Genomic DNA, 9,849 nt, shown 5'->3' on the forward strand with positions numbered 1-9,849 from the left:
TTGTCTCAAACGCATTAAGGAAAGAAATTCCACAAATTAACTTTTAACGAAGCACACCTGTTAATTGAAATGCATTCCAGGTGAGTACCTCATGAAGCTGGTTGAGAGAATGCCAAGAGTGTGCAAAGCTGTCGTCAAGGCAAAGGGTGGCTACTTTGAAGAATCTCAAATATAAAATATATTTTGATTTGTTGAACACCTTTTTGGTTACTACATGATTCCATATGTGTTAATTCATAGTTTTGATGTCTTCACTATTATTCTACAATGTAGAAATTAGTAAAATTAAAGAAAAACCCTTGAATGAGCAGGTGTGTCCAAACTTTTGACTGGTGCTGTAATTCACCAATACATTTCTTGGTAGTCCATAAAAGATTGCTATCAGGTTGTATATCACAGCTGGCCTGGTACATTGTTTGCTGCCTCCACCCATTCGGGATGCACTGTTTCAGTTTCAATGACTCAATATTTTGAACAAAAACAGACGACTGTAACGAAGGCTGGGAATGTCAATACAATCAAAGTAGCAAGGGCATTGATCACAAGTCCGTCATAACGGGGCTAATAGGCAAGCCCACGTGTCAAACTCAATAGGACACACAAACGAGTATAAATGACTCAACAGTTGAGTCATCTACTTTATGAAATTACAGCCGATGCGCTCGCATCGGTGAATTTAACTTCAATTGCGCTGCTTTCGTGTGCCCCGGGTAAAGCGCGCAGCCGAGGGAAAGTGTACAGACACATGCCACAGTCCTAGCTAGGCAACTAAAATGTTGCAGTCTGGCTTCAGACAATGAAAAAACAGAACCTGCAACAAAACAGCATGCAAAAGAGAAACATGTAGGCCTTTTACAGCAACATTTGAGCAGTAGCCTAGGCTGGTTACTCAACTACAATACATTTTGAGTGCACCATACAGCATTACTGCATTCAACTGCACTGGTGATCCATGCAGTGCAAAAAGTGAAAAACATGTTTTAAGTTTAAACGTTACAACAGCCTATAGGTACGTTTCTGTCATTTAGAGTTATGAAATACTTTTTGATTAGGGTCGCAGCATATTATGCACATCTGCAAGCATAGCAGCAAAGGCTGGACAAATATTATTTATCTCTTGTTTTAATATGTTAAAATGCTATATACAGCATGCTATGTACATAAGTGGACATTATAAAGGGAAATATTTTTTCAAAGAAAACAATGGCCTGTTTGGGTCGCAGTTGCATGTTTATTTTGTAAAAACAAATAGGCTATGTCTGGTCCGCGAATTTGTTGTTTTTTCAATATGGTCCGTGCATCCTGACTGCTAATCTGTCTACAAGGAGCTTTACCTATGAAACAGCCTAGCTACAGAATCCTGATTTATCAGCCTCTGACGCTGCTATTGAGGCTGAAATTCAATCTGATCAGCCTGTTAGGAATGGATCTCACCAACTCTATACATTTTAAATATTATCCGTTAAACACGAAGTGTTCCTTTATACACATGTTATACACATATCAGTTATGCAAGCTAACAACCAGCATAGACTACAAGCTAGCTAGCTATCTAGCTAACAAGACTACCTAGCTAACTAGTTAGCTAGCTAGCTTACTCACAAGACTAGCCAAGTTAGCTGCGTTGTTGCTTGCATGCGATTGACTGTGGTCTTGGGGGTGGCACACAGCCTGGGAGATAGTGCTGCCTGTCAGATATCGTTCAGGGGCCTGCCACCTCAGCCATCTATCAACAATACGTCCACTTCTTTTTAACAACAACTTTTGTTATGTAGTGATCATGAGATAAATAAGTTGTGATCTCGACATAACAAAGATTTTTATTTATTTATTCATATGTCCTCTCTGGACTTCCGTACTTAGGTCTTTCTATCTTCCTCTGTCTCCCTCCCTATGTCTTACTCTTACTCTCAAACTCTTTTTCTTTCTTTCTCTCTCTTTTGCTTTTTTTCTTACTTGCTCGTGCTCTGGCTGGCTTTGAGAAGGGTGGTGTGAGATCTCCTCTGTCATGTCGTGCAAGCATCTAACTCTAATTTCCTTTTCTTCTTTTGTGTTTTCTCTCCACTCTGTTCCCACCCCTCCTGCTCTCCTCCCTCCCCCTTGTTTTCCATTCCCCTTCTCCGCCCTCCTCTTCCTCTAGGTGGTGAGCCAGCGTTTCCCCCAGAACAGTATAGGGGCGGTGGGCAGTGCCATGTTCCTGCGCTTCATCAACCCTGCCATCGTGTCGCCTTACGAGGCAGGCATCCTGGATGAGAAGCCCCCACCCAGGATAGAGAGAGGACTGAAGCTCATGTCCAAGGTATGGGTTGGGAGCTTCCATCTTCCTAAAATAAGCACCTCGCGTGAAAATGACAGTAGGGGCTTTGACCGAAAGAGTTTGATACAATTATTGTAAAAAATTAATTGTATTTATGACCTTTTATTTTTGTTAAGTTGCTCTCTGTTTTGTGTTTTTCTCTCTGTCCTCAGATCCTCCAGAGCATTGCCAACCACGTGTTGTTTACCAAAGAGGAGCACATGAGGCCTTTTAACGACTTTGTGAAAAGCAATTTTGATGCAGACAGGCGGTAAGCTAGGTTGAAGATGACAAAGGTTTTGACAACGGGATTCTAATATAACTCTTTGCAACAATGGGACCAGCCACTACTGTCATTTGCTGGTAGTTAGCAACAGCGCTGATCCCAGATTTGTGACAACGTCTTAAACTGTATATTTTCCGACCTAGGCGGCAAGTCAGAAGAATTTTAATACCAGCAAAGCTTCTGACAAAGAATTCCCCACTTTGAAAGTGGATAAAATCACAAACTGCTCTCTCAGTATCCTGAAAAGCAGGAAATTATCGGAGTCCTGACTTTCTGTTATGAAGATGAGAATTACAGACCTGGACTCATTTTCTAATATGTAAGAGGTATTTGTAATAAACTCAGCAAAAAAAGAAACGTCCCTTTTTCAGGACCCTGTCTTTCTAAGATAATTCGTAAAAATCCAAATAACTTCACAGATCTTCATTGTAAAGGGTTTAAACACTGTTTCCCATGCTTGTTCAATGAACCATAAACAATTAATGAACATGCACCTGTGGAACGGTCGTTAAGATACTAACAGCTTACAGACGGTAGGCAATTAATGTCACAGTTATGAAAACTTAGTAAAACACCAAAAGAAAGATGCCCATGTTCCCTGCTCATCTGCGTGAATGTGCCTTAGGCATGCTGCAAGGAGGCATGAGGACTGCAGATGTGGCCAGGGCAATAAATTGCAATGTCCGTACTGTGAGACGCCTAAGACAGCGCTACAGGGAGACAGGACGGACAGCTGATCGTCCTCGCAGTGGCAGACCACGTGTAACAACACCTGCACAGGTTCGGTACTTCCGAACATCACACCTGCGGGACAGTTACAGGATGGTAACAACAACTGCCCGAGTTACACCAGGAACGCACAATCCCTCCATCAGTGCTCAGACTGTCCGCAATAGGCTGAGAGAGGCTGGACTGAGGGCTTGTAGGCCTGTTGAAAGGCAGGTCCTCACCAGACATCACCGGCAACAACTTCGCCTATGGGCACAAACCCACCGTCGCTGGACCAGACAGGACTGGCAAAAAGTGCTCTTCACTGACGAGTCACGGTTTTGTCTCACCAGGGGTGATGGTCGGATTTGCGTTTATCGTCGAAGGAATGAGCGTTATACCGAGGCCTGAACTCTGGAGCGGGATCGATTTGGAGATGGATGGTCCGTCATGGTCTGGGGCGGTGTGTCATAGCATCATCGTACTGAGCTTGTTGTCATTGCAGGCAATCTCAACACTGTGCGTTACAGGGAAGACATCCTCCTCCCTCATGTGGTACCCTTCCAGCAGGCTCATCCTGACATGACCCTCCAGCATGACAATGACACCAGCCATACTGCTTGTTCTGTGCATGATTTCCTGCAAGACAGGAATATCAGTGTTCTGCAATGGACAGCGAAGAGCCCGGATCTCAATCCCATTGAGCACATCTGGGACTTGTTGGATCAGAGGGTGAGGGCTAGGGCCATTCCCCACAGAAATGTCCGGGAACTTGCAGGAAGTGTGGGGTAACATCTCACAGCAAGAACTGGCAAATCTGGTGCAGTCCATGAGGAGGAGATGCACTGCAGTACGTAATGCAGCTGGTGGCCACACCAAATACTGACTGTTACTTTTGATTTTGACCCCCCCCCCCTTTGTTCAGGGACACATTATTCAATTTCTTCAATAGTCACATGTCTGTGGAACTTGTTCAGTTTATGTCTCAGTTTTTGAATCTTTATATTGCAGTTGACAGTGAGAGGACGTTTCATTTTTTGCTGAGTTTACATTTCCAGTTCTGTAGTTAACCATTCACTCTGTGATCCCTCCATATTGCCCTGTAGGTTCTTCTTGGACATAGCGTCTGACTCTCCTCCCAGTGACTCAGTCAACCACAGCCTGTCCTTCATCAGTGATGGCAACGTTCTGGCCCTCCATAGGCTGCTGTGGAACAACCAGGAGAGGATCAGACAGTACCTCTCCAGCAACAGGTCAGTAACTCTGTCTCTCACACACACACACACACACACACACACACACACACACACACACACAATGAGTCACCAGTCATCATGCTATTATGTGCACTACCAGTATAGCCCTCAGTCTGACAGTGGTTTCTCTCTCCCCTCTCTCTTCCCATTCCATAGGGACCACAAGGCAGTGGGCAGGCGGCCGTTTGACAAGATGGCCACCCTCCTGGCCTATCTGGGGCCCCCCGAGCACAAACCCGTGGCCGACACCCACTGGTCCAGCCTCAACCTCACCAGCTCCAAGTTTGAAGAGTTTATGACCAGGTAACTGTTCTCCTAGTGTAGAGTTAGTGTGTAAAATGTTCTAAGACACTAAGGATGCCAGCAGTTGGTGAGTGGAGTTGATTCAGAAGCATTCTATTGTCCGTTTTTCCCTGATTTCTAGGCACCAGGTCCATGAGAAAGACGAGTTTAAAGCCCTGAAGACCCTCAACATCTTCTACCAGGCTGGAACCTCCAAGAATGGCAACCCTGTCTTCTACTATATTGCTCGCAGGTAAGACCTTGCCAAGGAGTATATGTTACATTGTTGCTACCTACATACAGTGCATTCGGAAAGTATTCAGACCTCTTCCCTTTTTCCTCATTTTGTTACATTACAGCATTATTCTAAAATGGATTAAATAAAAAAATTCCTCATCAATCTACACACAATATCCCATAATGACAAAGCAAAAACAGGTTTTTAGAAATGTTTGCAAATGTATGAAAAATAAAAATGTACCTAAGTATTCAGACCCTTTGCTATGAGACTCGAAATTGAGCTCCGGTGCATACTGTTTCCATTGATCATCCTAGAGATGTTTCTACAACTTGATTGGAGTCCACCTGTGGTAAATTCAATTGATTGGCCATGAGGTCGAAGGAATTGTCCGTAGAGCTCCGAGACAGGAGGCAAAGATCTGGGGAAGGGTACAAAAAAATTTCTGCAGCATTGAAGGTCCCCAAGAACACAGTGGCCTCCATCATTCTTAAATGGAAGAAGTTTAGAACCACCAATACTCTTCCTAGAGCTGGCTGCCCGGCCAAACTGAGCAATCTGGGGAGAAGGGCCTTGGTCAGGGAGGACAAGATTCTCTGGTTTGATGAAACCAAGATTGAACTCTTTGGCCTGAATGCCAAGCATCACGTCTGGAGGAAACCTGGCACCATCCCTACGGTGAAGCATGGTGGTGGCAGCATCATGCCTTGGGGAAGTTTTTCAGCGGCTTGGACTGGGAGACTAGTCAGGATCGAGGGAAAGCTGAACGGAGCAAAGTACAGAGAGATCCTTGATGAAATCCTGCTCCAAAATGCTCAAGACCTCATACTGGGGTGAAGGTTCACCTTCCAACAGGACAACGACCCTAAGCACACAGCCAAGACAACGCAGGAGGGGCTTCGGGACAAGTCTCTGAATGTCCTTGAATGGCCCAGCCAGAGCCTGGACTTGAACCCGATCGAACATCTCTGGAGAGACCTGAAAAGAGCTGTGCAGCGACGCTCCCCATCCAACCTGACAGAGCTTGAGAGGATCTGCAGAGAAGAATGGGAGAAACTCCCCAAATACAGGTGTGCCAAGCTTATAGCGTCATACCCAAGAAGACTCAAGGCTGTAATCACTGCCAAAAGTGCTTCAACAAAGTACTGAGTAAAGGCTGTAACATAACAAACTGTGGGAGAAGGGAAGGGGTCTGAATACTTTCTGAATGCACTGTAACTCTGTAAGGTGTGTGTGGTAGGAAGGGACTCACTTTTTGACCAAACGGTCAATGATATGTGTGGATTTGTGAGGTGTGTGTGTGTGCTTGCATGTTAGGGGCTTAAAGTGGAACTGACAGCGTTTTAGTAACATTAAATATTATTAAAATTGATTCATATACACCCCAAGGAAAAATATGCCGCCTTTTAAAAAACTTTTTATGAGAAGCGAGCACTTAGATATGGTCATTTCTACGTTTTCATATATTCATAAAATGTTTGGGAATGACGTAGAGTAAGGCATTTGTGAAAATTCTATAGCAATATAAAATGGGAAAGCGGCCGTGCGTTTGAACAATTGATAGATGCTGCAGTAAATAAACCCTAATAAAAACGTGCCAGTCTTGTCCAGGGCTGCATTCAGTACGCTTTTACGTTCTGAAACATTCAATTGAACGGAAACAGTGCTGTACTGAACGACTAGTTGAAAAACGGGGAGGGGTTGGGTTGTGGGTTGGGGAACGCTGTCAGCACGGCCAAGCTAGACCTTGCCACACCCACCAAATGGGAGCAATCGTACCTCAAAGTCTGTTCAAGAACGTACAAGAAAGTTTGGGGGAAACGTGTCATTCGGGTACAAACCGTTCCGCAACATAGCAAATGTTGACGCGAACTGAACGCCCCTCAGGACCGGACTCTACACAGACCGATGTGCCATTAGAAAATCAGAGCTACAGTAGCCTATATGCAAATAAGCCATTTGGCTTGCCTTCACTCACTTTGAATTGGACTGTGTGTTTACAGGCAACAGCGCGACGGTAGATCATTAGAAAGCCTTTGCCAAAAGTCACAAAATACCCCTGAATGAATTTCTGCAAATATGTAAATACGCTACATGACCAAAATTATGTGGACACCTGCTCGTCGAACATCTCATTCCAAAATCATGGGCATTAATATGGAGTTGGTCCCCGCTTTGCTGCTATAACAGCCTCCACTCTTCTGGAAAGGCTTTCCACTAGATGTTGGAACATTGCTGCGGGGACTTGCTTCCATTCAGCCACGAGCATTAGTGAGGTCGGGCTCTGATGTTGGGCGATTAGGCCTGGCTCGCAGTCGGCGTTCCAATTCCTCCCAAAGGTAATTGATGGGGTTGAGGTCAGGGTTCTGTGCAGACCAGTCAAGTTCTTCCACACATCTCGACAAACCATTTCTATATGGACCTCGCTTTGTGCACAGGGGCATTGTCATGCTGAAACAGGAAAGGGCCTTCCCCAAACTGTTGCTACAAAGTTGGAAGCACAGAATCATCTAGAATGTCATTGTATGCTGTAGTGTTAAGATTTCCCTTCATTGGAACTAACGCCTTGATCACACCGATAGCGTCATTGCGCAAAATAATACGCAGCATCATCTGGATGTGTGCAACAAAAGTACAACATTCACCTTCTGCTACCATTTTCTGTCAAGCCGTCTATGCATACAGTTTGACGCATTCGTTCGATAAATCCACAGAACGCGCTGTAAATGCCTCTGCAACACAATGCTGCAAAGCACACGCAGCGATCCACTGGAATGAATGTACTTCTGGTGTACCAAAACGCAATGACGCTGTCGGTGTGATTGAAACGTAAGGGGCCTAGCCCGAACCATGAAAAACAGCCCCAGACCATTATTCCTCCTCCACCAAACTTCACAGATGGCACTGTGCATTGGGGCAGGTAGCGTTCTCCTGGCATCCGCCAAACCCAGAATCGTCAGTCAGACTGCTAGATGGTGAAGCGTGATTCATCACTTCAGAGAATGCGTTTCCACTGCTACAGAGTCCAATGGCGGCGAGCTTTACACCACTCCAGCCAGCGCTTGGCATTGCGCATGGTGATCTTAGGCTTGTGTGCGGCTGCTCGGCCATGGAAAGCCATTTCAAGAATCTCCCAACAAACAGTTATTGTGCTGACGTTGCTTCCAGAAGCAGTTTGGAACTCGGTAGTGAGTGTTGCAACCGAGGACAGACTATTTTTACGGGCTACGTGCTTCAGCACTCGGCAGTCCCATTCTGTGAGCTTGTGTGGCCTACCACTTAGTGGCTGAGCCGTTGTTGTTCCTAGACGTTTCCTCTTCACAATAATAGCACTTACAGTTGATCAGGGCAGCTCTAGCATGGCAGAAATGTTACGAACTGACTTGTTGGAAAGGTGGCATCCTATGACGGTGCCACATTGAAAGTTAGAGCTCTTTAGTAAGGCCATTCTACTTCCACTGTTTGTCTATGGAGATTGCATGGCTGTGTGCTCAATGTTATACACCTGTCAGCAATGGGTGTGGCTGAAATAGCCGAATCCACTAATTTGAAGGGGTGTCCACATACCTTTGTGTATATATAGTGTACAACGGGAGTCCTCTTACATTTGGGAAGTTTACAGTCCTATTGCTCAAACAACAGGTTGATCTCCCTCAGTTGCCTATGCACATCAACAACAACAAGATCAACAACTAATGTTAGCCAGAGCGAGAAGAGCTAAAATCTAACAAGGGAAAAGTAGATAAACCCTCTCAAACTTGTTTTGCTTATAGTTGTCCGTCAAATTTGCACTGATAAACGATGGGGAAAAGTAGCCTGCTCGACCTTCTGCAGCTTGCCTGCCAATGCATGCTTGTCCCAACCTACGTTTTGACAACTGAATGGGAACGTGCCTGCCCGCCCTCTCATTTGATCGATGCCAAATACATTTGATTGACAACTAAGAAATATGCTAACTGTGGATAACAGTTGTTGAAGTTTAGCATATCTATCTAGCAAAGTGATTCACATTTCTTGCTAGCTAACCAAATGACACCTGCATCTCTAGTTGTAGCCACCATAAAATGATATGGGGGGAAAAGTCACTCACTCACCCACTCGTCCAATGACGACACCCTCCCAGCAGCTAGCTAGCTAACGTTAGGCTCCCTGTTTTTAGCTTGCTAAATAAATAGCTTGAATAGATAAGCTAGCTTATTAGCCACGTTATGACAGATTTGTGATCATCGCCCTTGCTAGTTTGATTGTATTGATATTCCCAGCCTCTGTTTTTGTCCAAAATATTGAGTCATTGAAACTGAAACGGTGCATCCCGAAGGGCTGGAGGCAGCAAACAATGTACCAGGCCAGCTGTGATTTACAACCTGATAGCAATATTTGTTGGACTACCAAGAAATGTATTGGAGAATTTGCTATATTAATTATGCATTGAACTGCATCCATCTAGTCTGCCAACAATGCCTTACTCAACGTCATGGAATTTTGAGTCAAATATAACCTATTATCTGCAAAGTATTTAAAACGCTGTCAGTTCCACTTTAAGAACTTGCAGGCCCTCCTAGATAACCCCCAAACCAAGCTGATGCCAAGGTTGAAAGATTAGTTCTCACGTCATACACTGACTCTTCCAAATCACACGTACAGTAAATGCATTCTAAATGTTTTCCTTTTCTTTATATCATAGAAACCATAAAGGGCAGCAGCATCTGTCAACAGAACGGACAAGCAGTATAGAGTACATAGAGTAGAGCATTCATGTTTCCACACCGATACAGTATGATTA

General features: G+C 44.6%; 1 pseudogene across 1 annotated transcript in view; it reads left to right on the top strand.

The window, feature by feature from the left end:
• Positions 1-9,849, top strand: part of LOC311101895 (neurofibromin-like) — a 178,213-nt pseudogene that overhangs the window by 110,681 nt on the left and 57,683 nt on the right. The window contains exons 29-33 of the transcript in view: positions 2,141-2,299; positions 2,470-2,567; positions 4,397-4,543; positions 4,703-4,849; positions 4,971-5,081. The product of the transcript in view is annotated as a neurofibromin-like (transcript). The remainder of the gene's footprint in view (positions 1-2,140; positions 2,300-2,469; positions 2,568-4,396; positions 4,544-4,702; positions 4,850-4,970; positions 5,082-9,849) is intronic.

Source organism: Coregonus lavaretus (assembly GCF_964263955.1).
Source record: "Coregonus lavaretus genome assembly, chromosome: 26".
Lineage (NCBI taxonomy): Eukaryota > Metazoa > Chordata > Actinopteri > Salmoniformes > Salmonidae > Coregonus > Coregonus lavaretus.